This window comes from Pelobates fuscus, chromosome 5 (assembly GCF_036172605.1).
Source record: "Pelobates fuscus isolate aPelFus1 chromosome 5, aPelFus1.pri, whole genome shotgun sequence".
NCBI lineage: Eukaryota > Metazoa > Chordata > Amphibia > Anura > Pelobatidae > Pelobates > Pelobates fuscus.
Genome location: NC_086321.1, coordinates 41032773 through 41054720, shown reverse-complemented (window position 1 = coordinate 41054720; position 21948 = coordinate 41032773).

Here is a 21948-nt window from a genome sequence, read left to right as displayed (position 1 = left end):
AGCAGGCAGCTGGGGTATTTACAATCTTAAATAAAGAAAAAAAAAACAGGTATCTATTTAAAAACTGGAAAAGAAAATCCAGGAATGGTAGGGAGGTGGAGGAGACTTAAAGGGACACTTTAGTCACAAGAATAACTACAGCTTAATGTAGTTGTTCTGGTGTCTATAGCCTTTCCCTGTAGGTATTTTCACGTAAACACTGCCTTTTCAGAGAGTGAGGCAGTATTTACATTAGAGCATAGGGACACCTCTAGTGGCTACGTCAGACGGCCACTAGAGGTGCTTACTGAATTGTGCAGCACTGAGGTTCAGTGTCTCTGCATGGAGATTCTGGACTTTCCCCATAGAGATGAATTGATTCAATGCATCTCTATGAGGAGATGCTGATTTGCCAAGGTGGCTTTTGGCTCCACCCCCTTCCTCACCTTTTTGGCTGAGATCATCAGAATTGACAATCTCAGCCAATCCAATGCTTTCCTATAGGAAAGATTTGGATTGGGAGAGCATTGGGATGTTAGTCAAGGAAGTAGATCGGGATGGTGAGATTTTACTGTAATTAAGGGGTACTATGGTACTAAATAGTATTTTTAACAATATAGGGGCACCTGAGTGTGTACGTGTGGGTAGGAGATGGCAAGACCCCAACAAAGCTGCGGCGGTTCGTGGGGTCTGCGGTGCTTATGGTGTCTGGTGCGGTGGTGATGGTCCTTGGTAAGCACTAGGAGCATCGATTGACGAAGGGGCCGTCACAAGCACATTTGCCTCCAAGGTTCTGAATTGTAACCTCAAATATTCCAAGTGTTCAAGGGGATTTGAAAATGTTATCCAATGTGGTTAAACTTTGCACTTCTCTTGTAATTCTTCTGCAATTTCTGATTAAGTGAATACGTAAATAAACCTCAAATTTTTTAATTAGCAAAAAACGTACAAGGTCAGAATGCATAGTTTTCCTTTTATTCACTGTTAATTGCTTATTTCAACATGCCTAAACTATGATCATTCTTTAAAATAGATATTAACAGTGTAAGTGTCAACGCTTTACATTTCCTTTTTATGTTTCAAATAGTCTTTTCCTCATGCTACCTACAGTCTCATTGTCTATTTTATTATCCAAGACATTTACAATGGTCATTGTTCTACATTTGTGTGCGTCACACCCTTCACTTCGCAAAATGGAAACATAAAAGGCCTAATTATAGAGTCTTTGTGTACGGTGTTCCTAATATGTTCCGTTGTGTCTCTAACTTTCCTGACGGGATTAATACTGCACTGAAAAAGCAATTCAACTGGAAAAGCACTTTAGTTTAGGAAGATATTTTTTCATTCTTCTTGCTTTCCTTCGTGGTCTCCAAATGAAAATCCCCAGTGTTTTGAGATTAGTGCTAAATCCATTTCATTACCATGATGAATGATCTGCCTGTCATTGGCCAGCTTAGTTGTTCTTGCTTAGTTTCTTTGCATTAACCCTCTAATGTCAAAAGTTGGGAGTGGAGTGTGTTTCTGTAAAATGTTGCCAATGACCCTTTGGAATGGAACGTGTTAAAAAAATACTCATCCATATTTGCTCTACGGAGGACAAAATTGGACACAGGCAGCTGTTTACGTATGGTAATTACTTGTCAGACATATATATCACCGACTGGCATTGCAAATTGATCAGTTCGTTTGTATCCTACATGGCCAGGTTGATGGATTCTTGTTGACAGCTAACAAATAAAATCCACAAACTCGCCTTGAAATAAGCTCAGACAGATATGGGGTTGAGACAACTCAGGGATGTTGCAGTGATCTGTTATGGTTGGTGTGCAAGCAGTTTTAATTGTTGTTTTTCTAATCGGGATGACAATGAGTCTGTGGTCACAAAAGGACAAAAGAGGTGTTTGGGAATTGAGGGGGATTAATAAAGTGCCAATGGCAGATATAATGCATTTAATAATGTCTTAGACAATGTCATTGAATTGCCTGGTCCTGCAATACATTAATGCTATCTTATTTCGAGGTTATGTTAAATTTTCAACAGATCAATAGCTGTGAAGGTCAACAATTAATAATTTAACTTCTGTGTAGGTCTATTTATTAAACATATGTATATATATATTTTTGAATTGTAATGCATGAAAAACATACAAACATATAGAATGTCTAAATATACTCTCTAATATATAACTGTATGTGTAATAGTATAGAACTGTGCAATTGACGGGCATTTTCAGGGCACCGATACACCGTTCTTCAAAACCATTAAGAGCAGTATCAGTGGCAGAACTAGAGTAGAGACGGCCCTGGTGAAATAATTTTTTTGGCTCCCCGCTATCGCAAAGAGGGTCAAAAGGTAGATCCCACAATGCTGTGCCAGCTAGGGATCTTCCATTTGCCAATACTTGCAGGGTTGTATTTAGCACTGAGCAGTGCTTGTGTGTTTGAATGCAAGCATGTTTTTGCATGGAGTATGTGTGTGTGAATGTAGAAGCATGTGTGTAGTGTTGTGTAGCAATTTGAAATCAGTGGTTTACCTTTGAATGTTATGTGTGTCTGCATGTAGTGTTGGCATTTGAATGCTGAAATGCATGCACATATACACAGTCATACATACCGATACAAATACACGAATGCACAGGCACATTGACACACACTCAGATACACAGATGCACACATTGACACACATACAGATGCAAGCACTGAAATACATACAGTTACACACATACACAGGTACAGACATGCAGATACACAGACACACAAAGACATATACAGACACACGGGTGCACACACTGACACACATCCAGATACACATTGACATACATACAGATACACAGATTCACAAATGCAGGTACATAGACACACTAACACACATACACACAGATAAACAAACATACACATACTGACACACATGCAGATACACATGCACACAGATGCAAATAATAGCACAAATACAGATACAGACAATAACAAACATGCAGATACACAGACACACAGATACACATAATGGCACCCATACAGATACAAACACAGACACACATACAGATGCACAGACACACAAGGCAACACTAACACACATTCAGATATACAGACACACATTAACACACATACATATAAACAGACACAGAATGACACACAGATACACATAATGACACATAGATACACAGAATGACACACATTCAGATACAATGAATGACACTCATACAGATAGAAACACTGACACACATACAGGTACACATACATATATATACAGATACACAGGGGCACACCCTGACACACATGCAGATACACTGACACACAAACAGATTCACAGACAAAGAGATGCACTTGCAGACACACAGATACACAGACACACACATATACACATACAGATACACACACAGACACATATTCAGATACAAAGATACACATGCAGATACACATGCAGGCACAAAGATACACAGACATGCACACAGATAGATACAGATAGATTGATGGATTTCACGTTCGGATAGAATATGAATTTTGTGAATTGCACATAAATGTTAAAGGGATACTTAAGTGTTCACAATGTGAATGTTGAGGAATAAAAATTAAATATGTGTGCTTCCAGAGTTAAAAGGAAATGTTTACAGACTGAGTGAAAAGGGGCAATAAAACATGTTGATTCATTGCCATTTGTGACTTTTTATATATGCACGTATATGTTAATGTTAAGTGGGGAACATTATCTTGTGATGTATCATAAGAAGGGATATGAAATTCACAGATTTTACTATTACCATGACGTAAAGTCATGATTTTATTAATGACACGGAGGCGAGTATTATGCTGCACTCTTTCTTTATTTCCCTCAGCAGCAAAGAAATTTTTTTTAAAACATAACCAGTACATAACATTAACAGTCTGAGAGCAGTGTCTCCTTAGCAACGGTAACAGCCAATCAGGTTCTTCTCTCCAGCATAATAGGTTCTGTCAACCAATCCAATTCCTCTTTATTTGCGATCCCGAAGAATGATAACCGTCAAACTGAGAAAATTAATCCGGGTATCAATGTAATATCCATAGTGAGACGTAGGTTAGGCTGTAGAAAAAGGAGAAATATGGTAATATTCTAGTATAAAACTGGATGTATGCAACATTACCAGGCATTGTGGATAGTGTCTGTATTTTACGCTATTGTGAAAACGTAGTAATGGGTGAGAAACATAACCGGAGGGAAACTATATGACATCAGGACTTACCGTGCACCCACTTACCACTAATCCGACCTTTGTGGTTAGGATCAAGCAAACCTTTATGACATTACGAAGAAAACTTCCCAAATCAGGACTTACCTTGAGATCAACTTACCCAAAATTCTCTCCTTCTTCGGGTTGGGTGGGAGGGATAATACTCGCCTCCGTGTCATTAATAAAATCATGACTTTACGTCATGGTAATAGTAAAATCTGTGAATTTTATTAAGACACGGAGGCTCCTATTATGCTGGTTTAAAGCTGGGAGACTACCGTTCCCGCAAAGTGTTGAATAGGTTTAAAATAAAAATCACGAAAGGTGGATTCTGATGACCAATCGGCCGCTTTCATAATGTCCTCCAGTCGGCAACCAATCGCGGAGGCCTTGGAGGCCATCGCTCCCCGAACAGAGTGAGGTGTGAACAATGCAGTGTCAATGCCCGCTGAGGACATAATCCACTTAACCCAGCGAGCTAGTGTCGGAGTGGAAACTGGAAGGTGTGGTTTTTGGAATGAGATGAAGAGTTCATGTTTCGTTATGTCTCGTATTGTTGAGGTACGAGATTCGTAAGTTTGTAGGCATTTGACCGGGCATAGGAGTGGCCTGTCTGGAAACGCTGGGTATGACACACTTTTTGATGATGTCTTTGTTCTTCGAGAAATATCGAAAGTGACCCCTTCGGGGGTATAGGAGCGTGTGGTGAGGTCTAAAGCCCTGACGTCAGAAACCCTCTTACAGGATATGAGGCACAGGAGCATCACTAGTTTAGCAGACAGTTGTTTCAGAGACATGACTGCATTGTCTGGCCATGCTTCTAGAAAAGTGAGAACGATGGAGACGTCCCATAATACTGAATATCGTGGTAACGGTGGGCGTGCAAATTTTATGCCGCGCAACAGTCTACATATCATTGTCTGTCTTCCTATCGGGATTCCATCTAAGCCCCGATGTGAAGCCGAAATGGCCGACCGATACAGGTTTACCGTACGGTAGGCCTTGCCATCTTGAAATAGTGAGGTCAGGAACTGAAGGATCGAAGTCAAAGGAGCCGATATGGGATCCAAATCTCGTTCCAGGCACCAATCACGCCATCTGTTCCAAGCAGACTTATAAGCCTGTCTCGTGCCGGGTGCCCATGCGCCCTCGAGAAGCTGAAGAGTTGCCTCCGAAACTCCCTGGATTGTCCAAGGTCCCCTGAAATCAGCCACGCTGTGAGCTGAAGAAGACCTTGTTGTATCAAGGGGTGAGGGGACCCGTCCGGGTCCTGGAGGAGGTACTCGAAGTGCGGGAGAGTGCGGGGTATATCTATCACCATCTCTAAGAGGGGAGGGAACCATGGTTGGGAAGGCCATAACGGTGTCACAATCACCATTGTTCCCGTCTGGCGACGCAGTTGTAGTAGGCAACGTGGGATCAAGGCAAACGGTGGAAAGGCATAATTCCTTGTGGACGCCCAATCTTGGGTGAATGCATCTGTTGCCAGTGCGGATGGGTCCGGTCTCCAGCTGACAAATCTGGGTATTTGTGCATTCAAGCGGGAAGCAAAGAGATCTTTGTCCAAGGGGCCCCATAATGACCGTATCTCTTTGAAGACCCTGGGGCTCAGTCGCCAGTCGCTGGGGTCCTTGAGGTGTCGTGAGCACCAATCCGCAGTGGTGTTGCATAGACCGGGAATGTATTCTGCTGTGACTGAAATGCCTTGTGCCAGGCAGAATTGCCAGAAATCTCGTGCCATGTTCGCCAGAATCCTCGATTTCGTGCCCCCTAGATGGTTGATATATCGAACTGCTGATATATTGTCCATCTTCAAAAGAATAGAGCACTGGGCATGGGTCGGCGAAAAACTGCGGATCGCGAAGGACCCCGCGAGAAGTTCCAGGCAATTGATATGGAGGGATGATTCTATGTCGGACCATCTGCCACCTGTAGATACATTCCCACAGCGTGCACCCCAACCGATTAAACTCGCGTCGGATTCTATAATGAGGTCTGGTGTGGTGCCAAAGATGGCGCGACCATTCCAGGCTTCCATATGGAGGAGCCACCATTTTAGTTCTTCTTTTGCTTCTGCGGTTAGGGTGATCCAGTCCGAGTAGGTTACCCCGTCTCTCAAATGGGAAGCTTGTAGGCGCTGTAGTGCCCGATAATGGAGAGGGCCCGGAAAAATGGCTTGTATAGAGGCCGCTAGAAGACCTATCACCCTTGCCAATTGTCTGATAGTGAGCTGGGGCATAGCCAGCGTGCGTCTGATCTCTTTCTTTATACCGTTCAGTTTCGTTAATGGCAGGTGTAAGGTTTGAGACGTGGAGTCCACGATGAGCCCCAAGAATTCTATGTGTTGTGTGGGAACCAGAATTGATTTCTCCCAATTGACGAGAAAACCCAGGTTTTGTAGCAGAGTCTGAGTCCAGTGTAGATGGGTTTCGGCAAGTTGCGAAGATTGGCCCATAACGAGGATGTCGTCTAAGTAGATTACGAGACGTACTCCTCGACTGCGCAGTAAGGCGACCACGGGCTTCATCAGCTTGGTGAAGCACCACGGGGCTGAAGATAGTCCGAACGGGAGACATGAGAATCTCCATTTCCTTCCCTGCCATATGAATTGCAGGAAGTCCCGGTGTTGTAGGGCAATCGGTACCGTGAGGTACGCGTCTTGTAGGTCTAACTTTACCATCCAATCTGCTGGCTGGAGGAGGTCCCTTAGACAATGTATTCCCTCCATTTTGAAATGGTTGTATGCTACGTGAGTATTGAGGTGTTTCAAATTGATCACTGGGCGAACACCGCCACCTTTTTTGGCAACTAGGAATAGGTTGCTCACATACCCTGGTGTGTTTACAGGGATTTCTGTAATGGCTTGTTTTCTTACCAAATCTCGTATCTCCTTGGTGACAAGGGTTGTGTCTTGTTGGGAAAAATGGATTTCCCGTGGGGGGTAGTGTTGTATTGGTGTGGATAGGAAGTCTATGCCATATCCCTTTACAGTGTTCAATACCCAGACATCTGATGTAATGTGTGCCCATACATGGGAAAAATGACGGAGTCTGCCCCCCACTGCCCATAGGGAAGAATGAAACGTAAGAGGACTTACCATAAAGCCGTCGTCCTGAGTGGGCACTTCGTGGTCCGCGAGCAACCCATGGCCGCCCACGTTGTGGGAAGAAGGCCGGGGTGTTGCGATGTTCTTGGAAGGTAGCTCGCCCAATGTAGGAGCCTCGGTTCTGTCTGAAAGAACTCCTGTTAACACGGCCGGACAGGCGGCTCCTGGCTCTTCCGGCCCCACCAAAAATCTTAGGGTGGAATACTTTGCGCATGTTAGATTGCGCCTTATCAAGGGCAGTAAACGTCTGGACGAAGGAGCCCAGTTCCTTAACGAAGTTGTCTCCAAACAGGAGACCTTTGGCTTGGGTGCCCGGCTCATTCAGAGCCATATTAATTAATTTTGGTTCAATTTTAAGCAATATAGATTTGCGACGCTCCGTAGCCATCGCAGTGTTGGCATTGCCAATTAAGCAAATCAGTCTTTGGATCCACCCGCTTATGGCGGCTCGGTCCAACTCCTGGTCGTCTTCGACCATCTCAAAAATCTTGGTTGCTGGACCAAGTATGTCTAACACTTTATCCTGGCAATTGCGCAGGGAAAAATCCAAGCCTTTGTTAGGCTTCCAACCTGTTTTACTCAGGAATTGTATAATTTTGGGGTCTACTGCAGGTGTTCTGCAAGCATCATCAGGGACCGTGGGTCGTGGGCATTCCGCCCTGAGTTTATTGCGTGTCGCCTTATCCAAAGGCTTGCGCACTCTAGAAGCAATATATCTCGCCACATGGTCCGAGGGTGACCATTCCGCTGAACGCGGGTGGCGCAGGTCAACAGGGTCAAACAGGGGTTCCCCGTGGGGGTCCAGGATCATATCCGTGTCCCCTGGGGTTTTTTGGTCCAACTGATATACATCGGTTTGAGACGCAGTGCGATCTCGGTCAGGGTCGTAACCTTCAGCCAGACTATCTGATTCTAGATCCGAGGGATCTTCAGAATCCTGATAAGTCTCCTCCTCAATATCACTGAGATCCGACTCAGAGTCTAGCTGGGCTTTTGCCCTCTTCCATAACCTAGCCGATTTTGCCCGGCTAGTGGCTCTTTTGCGCGGTGGTGGAATAGGCGCGCCATCTGTGACAGGTGTATAGCTGTCCATCTGAGATAGAGAGGAGTGTTTTGATTTTGTCAATGCCTTGCGGCCAGCCTGAGGCTGTATAGGGGCCTGGGTAGTGGCTGTTTGAGCTGATTTCTGTGCCTGCATGAGGGCATGTGTCAGTGTCTGTGACAGTGAATCAGACATAAGTCCCATAGCTGAAGTAAAGGCTTTTGTCATAGCCTGTGACATGGATCTGTCAAATACAGTCTGCATATCCGCAGTGGTATTAAATTCAGCTGGGAGTGTATTAGAACTCCCTTGAATGGGGACATGAGACCCTGAGGGATTTTGACCATCCTTGTCAGTAGGCATAATGATTATGCTGAGAAACTGACAGGTTTAAACAGAACAGATTCAATTTATACAACCTAGAGGAATAAAACAACCTAGAAGGGAGGGTTGATTAACCCCAAGGAAAAAGGAGGGGAAATGAGGGTACAAATAGGTACTCACAATATAAACGAATGAATGAGTGTAAAAAATCAACCGGATGCACAGAGAGCCGTCCGACCGCCACTAACGCTAAACCCCAACACCGAATTCCGGCCGTTGGAGGCGTTAACAGCTTCAGAGCGCGGGAAACCAATAAAATGGCCGCCGCGCGCGGCTAAAGTCACGAACAAGGCAGTGTTCGTGTAATTGATTGCCGCGAAAGGTGAAGCTAGATATCACTGTGCGGTTAAACTACCGAATGCGTAAGTAAATACACGAATGCCGTTGTATAATACTAAGCTATTCGGTAGAACAAAGTGAATGACGGTTGGATCTGACAGGCTCAAATGGCGCGCAGAAATGCTGACAGGACACCAAAATTCCGCTCAACTTCCCTGCGCCCGATCAATAAAGATTGGGCTCAGGTTGGCAGTGTAGGAATTAGGATCCAGGAGTATTAGAAAATAACAACAAGTATGTACACAAAGGATGAAAGTATAAGGAGAAAACTGTATATGACAGGAATCAATTAAAGAGATACATAAATCCCACAGGCATAGTACATAGACAATATTAATCAGTAAATTATTAAAGGTACAATAATGAATTATAATACAAAATTTGATAATAATAATACAAAATATGATCCCCACAGTTAAGGAACCGTGGGGACCTGATGTTACTTAACTGAGGGAGCAGCAAAGAAAGAGGAATTGGATTGGTTGACAGAACCTATTATGCTGGAGAGAAGAACCTGATTGGCTGTTACCGTTGCTAAGGAGACACTGCTCTCAGACTGTTAATGTTATGTACTGGTTATGTTTTAAAAAAAATTTCTTTGCTGCTGAGGGAAATAAAGAAAGAGTGCAGCATAATAGGAGCCTCCGTGTCTTAATAAAATTATAAACCCGCATTAAATCTCATTATATATACACAATGCCTAGGACAAGACCACACACTGCATTGTCTGAACAATGTCTGTCAAAAATTACCTACTAAGCCCTCAATTAATACTTTTCTAACAACCTACTTCGTACCCCTACTTTTACCCTTTGTGTGACTATACCCCACTCCCTCTCGAATGTAAGCTCATGGAGCAGGGCCCTCCACCCCTCTGTTCCTGTACGTCCAGTTGTCTGGTTACAATTACATGTCTGTTAGTCCACCCACTGTACAGGGCTACGGAGTCTGATGTGAACCTCTGTGATTTTTACATCATTACTTCTAAGATACCAGTTGATGAAAGGAGACACTCTAATGCTCTATAGCAGGCATAGGCAACCTTCGACACTCCAGATGTTTTGGACTACACCTCCCATGATGCTTTGCCAGCACTATGGGTGCCAGAGCATTATGATTGTTTTTTTTTCCTGTGGTTACAATGTCTAAGGGCTTTAAGAGCTCACTCTGAGTACTTGTACTTTATACTTTTCACCTGCTGTTACTATACTACTACTACAGTGCAGGGAATAATTTAATCAAACTCAGAATGCAGAATTTGGACCTTCTGGAATTCAAACACATTAAGTTTGCACACTGATCTTGCATTACCTGAAGGGGCAACCTTATCAGTACAGATGTAATAAAGCAAAATATTCTTCGTCAAGATAGAAGTTTTAATTGAGCAACTTTGTGGCAGATTGTCATAAAATAGAATCAATGGATCTTACACCCTGTGTTTGAACCCAACAGCTAAGTTAATGGGTCCTGGTGGTTTGGTTCAAGCTCATTATATTCAGCAGGACCTGACACCTACCCCCAGTAAGTGATGTACTGTAGAGTGAGACAGCTTGGAAGGTGCAGTACGCGGTGTAAGACATATATACATTGTTACCCTGTGTTGGAACACCACCTGCTCTGCAAACTGGGATAAGCAATTAGATGAAGTTGAAAATTAAAAACAATAATAATAATTTCAAATCACCATTTTGGTGAATAGAGTAAAAAAAGCAGAATTAAAGGAACACGGAAAGCCTCAAACCACCACAGCCTGTTGTACTGGTTTTGGTGTCAGGGGTGTCCTGGCACCCTCTCAGGATGAGTAATACAACCATCTGAAAATGACAACCTATCCAGTCTCCGCTAAGTGCCTCCTCCCCCCGCAGTAAGTAGATCCTAAAAGGGTCAGGGTCGGCTCACTGGTAAAGAGGGACAGTTGACCATTCTCAGCCAACAAGCACCTTCCTGCCCTGTAGCTCAGTGCAGGAGTTTCTGTCTGGAGTCGAGGTGGTAGCGTGCTCCCGGAAGACGACAGGTAACTTTTAAAACCATTCTGAAATAGTTTGACGACTTTACATGGGAGGGCACCAGGGCACTCCGGGCACCATAATCACTACAGCAGGCTGAATAAATTCTGAGTGTTCTTTTAAGTGTACCATTTTAGATACCAATACCATATAAAGATCTAACTACCGTATATACTCGAGTATAAGCCGACCCGAATATAAGCCGAGGCCCCTAATTTTTCCCCCAAAAACTGGGAAAACTTATTGACTCGAGTATAAGACTAGGGTGGGAAATGCAGCAGCTACTGGTAAATTTCTAAATAAAATTAGATCCTAAAAAAAATATATTAATTGAATATTTGAGTGCAACGTGTGTGTGTATGAGTGCAGCGTGTGTGTATGAGTGCAGTGTGTGTATGAGTGCAGCGTGTGTATGAGTGCAGCGTGTGCATGAGTGCAGCGTGTGTATGAGTGCAGCGTGTGTATGAGTGCAGTGTGTGTATGAGTGCAGTGTGTGTATGAGTGCAGTGTGTGTGTGTATGAATGCAGTGTGTGTGTGTATGAATGCAGTGTGTGTGAGTGCAGTGTGTGTGTATGAGTGCAGTGTGTGTGTGTGTATGAGTGCAGTGTGTGTATGAATGCAGTGTGTGTATGAATGCAGTGTATGAATGCAGTGTGTGCAGGGCCGGTGCAAGGATATTTGCCCCCCCCCCCATATGTCCTGACCTCCCCTCCTCCTCCCTCAGTGGTCCTTACCTCCCCACCCCCGTGTTCCTTCACCCCCCTCCCCCAGTGGTCCTGACTCACCCCTCCCCTAGTGGTCCTTACCCTCCCCTCCCCTAGTGGTCCTTACTTCCCCCTCCCCTCCCCTAGTGGTCCTTACTTCCCCCTCCCCTCCCCTAGTGGTCCTTATCCCCCCCTCCCTCCCATAGTGGTCCTTATCCCCCCCTCCCTCCCATAGTGGTCCTTATCCCCCTCCCTCCCATAGTGGTCCTTATCCCCCCCTCCCTCCCTCCCATAGTGGTCCTTATCCCCCCCTCCCTCCCATAGTGTTCCTTTTCTCCCCCCCTCCCTCCCATAGTGGTCCTTATCCCACCCCCCTCCCTCCGATAGTGGTCCTTATCCCCCCTCCCTTCCATAGTGGTCCTTATCCCCCCCCCTCCCTCCCATAGTGGTCCTTATCCCCCCCTTCCCTCCCATAGTGGTCCTTATCCCCCCCCTCCCTCCCATAGCGGTCCTTATACCCCCCCTCCCTCCCATAGTGGTCCTTATCCCACCCCCTCCCTCCCATAGTGGTCCTTATACCCCCCCCCCTCCCACAGTGGTCCTTATACCCCCTTTTTTTTATTATTATTATTATTTTTTATTATTATTTCTTATTTTATTTATATTTTTATTTATTTTTCGTCCCCCCTCCCTGCTTGATACATGGCAGGGAGGGGGGCTCTCCTTCCCTGGTGGTCCAGTGGCAGTTCAGTGGGGGGGAGAGGGGGGCTGGCAGAGCTGTAACTTACCTGTTCTGCAGCTCCTGTCAGCTCTCTCCTCCTCTGCGCCGTCCGTGCAGCTCCCTCTGTCAGCTCCCAGTGTAAGTCTCGCGAGATTTACACTGGGAGCTGACCGAGGTGCTGAACGGACGGCGCGGAGGAGGAGAGAGCTGACAGGAGCTGCAGGAGAGGTAAGTACAGCTCTGCCAGCCCCCCTCTCCCCCAGTCTGTATTATGGCAATGCAAATTGCCATAATACAGACCTTGACTCGAGTATAAGCCGAGTTGGGGTTTTTCAGCCCAAAAAATGTGCTGAAAAACTCGGCTTATACTCGAGTATATACGGGACTTAAATTAAAGAATTCTGTGATAGATCAAGTGCCTTTCATATAATGTCAGCTTAAAAAAGTTCAACATTGTTTGTGGTTTTTGTCAGTATTTTTTATGAAACTACTGAAGACATAAACACAGAATTATATTTGCATAGCATTGTATTTTCTTAGCATTCAAGAGCATGTATTTTCGTAGCACATCAGCTTTAAATTGTAAGGAATAGAGTGGGCCAGGAAAGCTCCCCTTTATGTGTGTTGCCATCATTCATTGGATCATTGAAACAACTCTGTAAGGAAATGTCTTTTAATTTACTGTAATGAAGTAAAAAGACAACAAACAAGTACATTCCTAACGTTGTCATAATGGAGGAAAAGACAAAATACTATTGAGAACTCCTTTGTTAATCAGCAATATTAAGCAACAACATATTTACTCAATTTATCTCAAATAATATTTAGGAGATTATTAAAGTAATAGCTCTAAGATAATTGCATATTCAGTAGACCATAAACCGTGTTTATTTTGCCAAATAGTAGGCGCTGTTGTTTTTCATTATTGTCAGACTATTACTAAAGCCTATTCTACAAATAGCTTAATGGATTATTTGTGAATAATGTGTCTGATAGTTTAGTAAATAAAGCAGAAGTAGGAAGTGCTGTAATTACATTGTTTTCCTATTTAAGTTAATAGGTCAGAGAGCACATCGTGTCTCCCAGTTATTATACCATGATGTAAGCTTTGAAAATATAATCTTCTGTCTGCTTAGATTCCAGATGGTTAGCAGATTCATTGTGAAAGGCCACCCAAGTTCTAAAAAATTAAAATCAATTGCACCGTTTATGGTACTGAATGGCTTTCAATGGAAGATGTCTCCAAAACCTGTAAACATGTCCTCTTACGCAAACCTGCGGAGAAGAACGTACGAAAAAGATCCCAAATGCATCTATAAATGTCACATGGGTTTATTCACTAAAATCTGAAATTTTGGGAATCCAAAATTTTTGTCCAAAATAACTGGATCTGGAAAAAACTGTTTTCAGACAGCAATGTTTTAAATGTGGTTATTGTGCCTAAAATGTTAAATTCACTTTGACTTCATTCTGGGTTCTACATGAAATGTCTAGAAAGGTGGAAAACTTGTGTTAACGAAATGGTGATGGTTAAGGATTTGGAAAAAAGTTGACTATATGAAGATTCAGAATGAAAGAAGATTTTAACTTTTTAAGGATCTACATACACACAATCGATCACTATCTGCTGAATACTTTTACTCTCCTGAGTTTTATCCTAAATTCCGAAGACAGTGCTCATGTCTGCCAAATGGGGATGTAGTACAGAAAGAGAGATTGAGATTGGGGAGTAACACCGTCTGAAAATAAATTGCTGTCACAAAGGAAAGCTACTAAGCTGAAGAAGCATGGAAGCCTTGCAAAAAAGCTCCAGTCAAACTACAAAAAAAATAAATCAAAAGTTTAAAATACTTCTCGTGGAGGTGAGAATGCAGGAAATGGCATTTGTTTTTTCTGACGTTGACATGTGCTGTGCTGTTGATGAATGGCATTCTGAGGAAGTGGTTGTAATTGTTATATATTGTGTTACAGAGTCTTTACTATGTCTGTTAGAACCTTCCAGTAGTACTGATAATAGTAAGCCGTAAAAAGGGATTCACAAGGAAGTTCCAACTGATACAACTGCATTTGTAGTTAACAGCATAGTGTAGTGCAGAATGTCCTATAGAGATCCAGATTCAGAGTCAAGAAATACCTTGGTTGTTAAAACACAAAGTACTTGCAGACAGAGCAATATTTAATGCGGTTCTGACATTGTTTACTTAGCTTGCTGTTCCTCTTCTCTCCTTCACTCCTAATTTAATCTGTTCTTCTTTTCTTCTCGTTTGATATTTGTTCCCTAAAATATATATACACATATATATGGCAGGGATTACTTTGTCTCCACCTGAAAAACCTTGACAAAAAGCTACCTTTGTCGAGAATTGTCATCGTAATATAATATGCGAGAAAGGATGCAACAGATACACAAGGTTCCTTTTTTTTTTTTTAGAAAGCATCTTTTGGCTGACTGGACTCAGCAGGGTCAGCTAAAATATCTCCCTTAGTGCTGTACTCGCAGACCTTGCTGAAACAGTATTGATTCTAGAGCCCTGATTTTCTTTCAAGCACTGTGATAGTTAACAGAGCATTGGGATTCCATGAGAAACATTTCCTGTGTAAGAAAAAAAAAGTAATATTTTTAGTATTTACCCTGAGAGCCATATTATCGTCTTTAAGTTTTAACAGTTTCCCATGCTGACTCTATTGAGAGGACTGGGCTTCTCTGCGCAAGCATTTAAATGAGTTAAGGCGTGCTGCTTTTTCACATATTGTGAATCGGGGACTGTTTATTTAGACTTTTTGCATCAGTACGTCATAGCTAATTGTAGTCGGTAAATGAAGCATTTTAATGTGGTTAGCTATCAGGTAGGTTTCACAGGTGCTGTACGTTTCCACTGAGCTTTGCGACTGGTTATTTGTATTCACTGACACATGCACTAAAGAAGATTACTGGACCTAAACAGCTGGCACCGGGACGACAACGAAGGTTTTCTTTTCATTTGTATTGTGGTGTGAAATACATTGCTGTTTCACAGCTAATTAGAAACTCTATTCTTTCTACATGTTCTAAATCATGCAAAGCAACCGTGATGTTAACATATAATTCAAACATAACACCGGTCAAAAGGGGGTAATCTCTCTCTGTGCCCACTGACGCAGAAGGATTATGTATGTGATCTTGGTAAAAGTTTCTCTTTAGAATGTACCAAAAAGACATACAGACTGAATTTGAGATAGATAGATAGATAGAGAAATACAGACAGATAGACAGACTGATATCGTAGAGACTGTTGTTGGCAGTGTGGTGAGGGAATCAGTACCAGCCTGCTTATATAGTGGAATTGCCCTGTACTCAGTAGTGTATTCTGAATTTGTGCTGCCCTAGGCACGACTACATTTGGGCACCCCCCTAATCTAAATTTGCCCCAATACTTCGTATCAAATACACATTTTTGACTGACAGACACATGCCCTCATTGACACATGCACTGACATACACTCACTGACAGATACACAGTCATTGGCACACACACTGTTTAAACAGCCCACACTTTTACTGACAGACACACACTCTCAGATACACATACACTGATATACACTCACACAAATATCCTCACTGATTTGACACAGTCTGACAGACACTCATTCACTCACTCAAATATCCACACTGGCAGCTACACACACACTCACTGGCACACACACACACACACACACACACAAACACTGACACACACACACACACACACACACACACACTGACAGACACACACACATTCTCTTTGACAGACACACACATTCTTTGACAGACAGACACACACACTTACTGACAGACAGACAGACAGACACACACACACACACTCTCTAACAGACACACACTCTTTGACAAACACACACACTTTCTGACAGACACACACTCTGTGTACAGAGAAAGGATTGGGGGCACACCCGAGACCTGCATTTTGCATGAAAGGTGCTGCCGCAGTGACCAAACTTCATACATGAAAAAAATACTTGCGGCGCACTCAGACTACACAAAGAAGGCTTCTAAATTGCCTATCTAAGAATAAATATGGGGATTTAGTTCCACCATATGGCCATATGATGTTAAGCCCACCACTGCTTTCAAAGTACCCCAATGTTGGTGGGTCCTACGCTAAAATGTGGGGGACAAATTAAATAGTACTAGTGTTAAAAATAAAGTGTATTATTAAATCCTTGTAAGAGCAAAGTGAGTATACAAAAATAAAGTGATGAAAGCAATCAAAACAGTGTTAAAACTAAACAATTAAAGTGTTAGTGCTAGAATGAATATACTCACTATTGTAGATGATATCTGTGTTGAATGGAGAAAATAATAAAAGTGACCTGACTATTGAAAACTCCTCCTATATATACACACCTGTGGCCACCTCTAAAGGGGCATCTGAAGCTGGGGGGGGGGGGGGAGGGGCTGCTTAACCCCAAAGGAATCTGGTCTGAATTCCAAATATACTGTGAACAGACACACACTGTGTGACAGACACTCACTGACAGACACACACACACTCACTGACAGACACAAAGACACACACACACACACACACACACACACTCACTGACAGACAGGCATACACACTCACTGACAGGCACACACTAACAGACACACTGACAGCACTGACAGCACTGACACACTCGCACACACACATTGTCTCATACATATTTTTTTTAAAAATAAAATTGTATTATTATTTAAATCCACCAGCCTCCCTACTTTTGGAAGAGCTGGAGTGGATCCTGTCCCTGATTGCTGCTGACCTGGCACCTTGCTGGGGCTGCTGGCTCCTGCTGGCAGACTCTTTCTGGCTGGGCTGACAGGCTCCTTGTTGGGCTGGCTGCGGTTGCTGACTGGGCAGACGCTCAATAGAGGTGGCGAGGCCACAGCATTTATTAACTATTCACCAATAATTTAACTTGTAACTGTATAAAACATAAATAACAAGAATTTTGCATCCAACGTCGCAGAAGCGCCTCTAGCGGCAGCCACTAGAGGTTTGATTAACCCTGCAATGTAAACATAGCAGTTTCTCTAAACAGCTATGTTTACATGTGAAGGGTTAAAACCTGAGCTGAAGTGAGCTGAAGTTGTCTGGGTGACTATAGTATCCCTTTAATATTTTGAATATCTTGCCTACTTTTCCCTCTCCCCTTTCTGACAAGCATATTTACGCACGTTTGATTGGATTGTCAGTTTTTCGACTTAATGTTCACTATTCTGCAAACATCTTACACTTTCCAAAATTGCGTTATTTTTCTGAATGTAGTGTTTACTGGCAGGTCAATTGCAAAAAGCAACAGAACTTTTTAAAATAGTGAGCAAATGGGTCAGACTACTGACAAACTGAGTAAGGTGTATTCACATGGCTGTCAGAAAAGGGAAGAAGGAGAGGTAGACAACAGATGTCTGCAAAAATGACATTTTTAGTTAATTAAATTATAAAATATAAACATATTAAGATATTAAAAAATATGACAGTTTTCCTTTAAGCATTTTCCCCAGACTTTACTTCCTATTATTATCTATATAAAACATGGCAAATGAAGACTTTCAGTTTATTTTACCACATTTTTCTAAGCAAATTACCATAAATCTTTATTTTCTAAGATACATCCTTTGTAGATAATACACTTACAATTGTAAGGTGTATTGTATATTGAATTGATTCTGGGAGACAAATAATAGGCATGCTTAAGATTTAATTATATATTTTCAAGAACAAACATCAAATAAATTAATTATCTTTCAGTTCTAACAGACAAACAAAATATTATTTGCACATTTTGATTATGGATTTAATTGTTGTGCAGTCAACAATATAACAGCTTCACCCCCAAATATTCTAATTGATAATTTTTTTCAAATTATAATTAAAGGACCACTATAGGCACCCAGACCACTTCAGCTTAATGAAGTGGTCTGGGTGCCTGGTCCAGCTAGGGTTAACCCTTTTTTCTATAAACATAGCAGTTTCAGAGAAACTGCTATGTTTATATTTGGGTTAAGCCAGCCTCTAGTGGCTGTCTCATTGACAGCCGCTAGAGGCGCTTGCATGGTGCCAGCGTCCATAGGAAAGCATTGTAAATGCATTGTAAATGCTTTCCTACGAGACTGGCTGAATGTGCGCCCAGCTCTTGCCGCGCATGTGCATTCAGTCGAGGAGGCGGAGAGGAAGAAGGAGAGCAGGAGAGCTCCCCGCCCGGCGCTGGAGAAAGAGGTAAGTTAAACCACTTCCATCCCCTAGAGCCCGGCGGGAGGGGGACCCTGAGGGTGGGGGCACCCTCAGGGCACTACAGTGCCAGAAAAACAAGTATGTTTTCCTGGCACTATAGTGCCCTGAGGGTGCCCCATACTTGTTTTCCTGGCACTATAGTGCCCCGAGGGTGCCCCATACTGGTTTTCCTGGCAATATAGTGCCCTGAGGGTGCCAAAATGTCTCTGGTTGAGCCCATATGAATAAAGATAACAAGGTATTTTATTATTTTTACATGCATAGAAAGTGTTACTATGTGAAGAGACGTGATAAAAGATGCTAACTTATGTGAGAGATTTTAGGCAACCTCTAAATCATCACTTAGACTTGCATTAAAAAAATAAAAAAGGTGAACAACAAGGGGCTTGTGAATTTAGAAAGGTTTTATAGTATCCTGATTTTTATGATGTGATTTTCAGCTTAAAAGAAGAAGTAAACGTTCAGAACAGGTGAAGCTAGAACCCTGCTGGGAGCAGCTGTATTCTAATGACTTGTTAAAGGGACACTCCAAATAAAAAAGCAATATATATAGAAACCGAGCACCCTTGTTAATAAATTAAAATGTCTAACCCCGGTGCAACTGCCAGCCAGCTCAGACAGTCAAGAAAGAATTGCACTCACGAGATTTGCTGTAGAAAATCTTCACTGCTTTATTTAATGAAAAAGCAGGCTATAACATACATTTTAACGTTTCAGTCTCACAGACGAGGCTTTCATCAGGACATGGTTTTTATATGTGCCTTATTAAAGTAAAAAGTCTTCATATACAATATTTAAAATCTAAATTTTAGTGTCACAGGTTGTCTGAATTGTGATTGGCTGAATTCCCAAACGTCAGGCTGAAATGTACCCGAAGTATGGACCAACCAAACCATGCATTGCCGAACATGTTCAGCCAAGAGATGATAGATGAGAAAAAAAGATGATTGATGGCAAGGTGATAATCACTAAATGTTTATTTTTTGCTGTTTAAATGAGAAGTTAGCAATTGGGGGGGTGGGGAGGTTAGTAAAAAATGTAGATAAATACAAATTGTAACTCTTAAAATTATAACTTTTAATACACACTTATATAAATATCTCTCACTATCTATCTATCTATCTATCTATCTATCTATCTATCTATCTTTATTATTGCCATTTAAATAGTGCCAACATATTCCGTAGCGCTTTTCAATATTATGAGAGGGGAGATTTAACTATTAATAGGACAATTACGAGAAAACTTACAGGAAAGATAGGTTGAAGATGACCCTGCTCAAACGAGCTATCAGTCTGTCTGTCTATCTATCTTTATTATTGCCATTTATATAGCGCCAACAGATTCCGTAGCGCTTTACAATATTATGAGAGGGGAGATTTAACTATTAATAGGACAATTACAGGAAAACTTACAGGAGCGATAGGTTGAAGAGGACCCTGCTCAAACGAGCTATCAGTCTGTCTGTCTGTCTATCTATCTATCTATCTATCTAACTATCTATCTATCTGTCTGTCTGTCTATCTATCTATCTATCTATCTATCTATCTATCTATCGTTTAAATTATTTTAAAATAGTTTGACACTTATCAGTGACCCATGGACATCTTAGTTTGGTTCCTTCTTTAAATATAGCTGTAGCAGAAGTTCCCTTCCACATGCAGTTTGTAAAAACGTCATCCTTATTTACACTGAACTCTTTGGCGGAAATTCTCACCTAACAAAACACTCCAGGCGTTTGCTAGTGATCACAGGAAACCATACGTTTGATGAGAGCCCGTGGAAACTGTTTAAGCAGTAAGTATTGCGATTAGTATGTTTATCAGTGTAGGACCCACCAATATTGGAGTACTGTGAGGCAGTGATGAGCTTCACTCAATATGGCCATAGGGTGTAACTGCATCCCCATATTTATTTACCAAGATAGGTGATCTTAAGTAGCCTTGTAAGATTAAAACTGAATTTTTAAAAAAATTTATTTTGTGTGTGCTCTGTTTTCTTAATCTGAGTTTTGAATATATTTTGTTACATAGTTACATAGTTACATAGGCTAAAAAGAGACTTGTGTCCATCAAGTTCAGCCTTCCTCACATTTGTTTTTTTGCTGTTTATCCAAACGAAGGTAAAAAAAAAAAAAAACCCAGTTTAGAGCACTTCCAATTTTGCAACAAACTAGGGAAACAATTCCCTCTTGATCTCAGAAGGGGAGTCAGATATCTTCTTGGATAAAGAAGCTACTACCTTACAGTTGAAACATTATATCATTGAATATTATGTTTTTGCAAGTATGCATCTAGTTGCTGTTTAAACATCTGCATCTCCACTTCTCCAGGTAGAGAATTCCACATCCTTATTGTTCTCATGGTAAAAACTTCCCTTTGCCTTAGCCTAAATCTTCTTTCTTCCAGTCTAAATGCATGACCTCATGTTCTATGTAAAGTCCGGTTTGTAAATAGATTTCCACACAATGGTTTGTATTGGCGCCGGATATATTTGTATAATGTTATCATACCCCTCTGAGGTGTCGTTTTTCTAAACTAAAGAGGTTTAAATGTGTTAACCTTTCTTCATAGCTGATATATTCCATTCCTTTTATTAATTTGTAGCCCACCTCTGCACTTTTTCTAGTGCCATAATATCCTTCTTTAGAACAGGTGCCCAAAATTGCACAGCATATTCAATATGTGGTCTTACCAGTGATTTATAAAGAGGTAAAATTATATTCTCATCCTGAGAATGAATGCCCTTTTTCATGCATGACAATACCTTACTGGCCTAGCCACTGCTGATTTGCATTTTTCAACATTAAATTTCATCTGCCATTTGAGTGCAGAGTCCCCCATTCTATATAAATCCCTCTGCAGCAAAGTAATATCTTGCTCACATTGTATAGAGAGTTTACAGAGTTTTGTGCCATCTGCAAACACTGAAACATGACTATCAATGCTTTTTTCAAGATCATTTATAAACATGTTAAATAGAAGGGGTCTCCGAACAGAACCCTGAGGGACACCATTTGCCATCTCTGCCCAGCTTGAAAATTTACCATTAATGATAACTCTCTGTACTCTATTTTTAAGCCAATGTTCTGCTCAAGAACAAGAATTTTCATCTAAACCGATTTCTTTGAGTTTGAACACTAATCTATTGTGTGGAACTGTATCAATCGCCTTGGCAAAATCCAAATAGATCACATCCACTGCAACACCC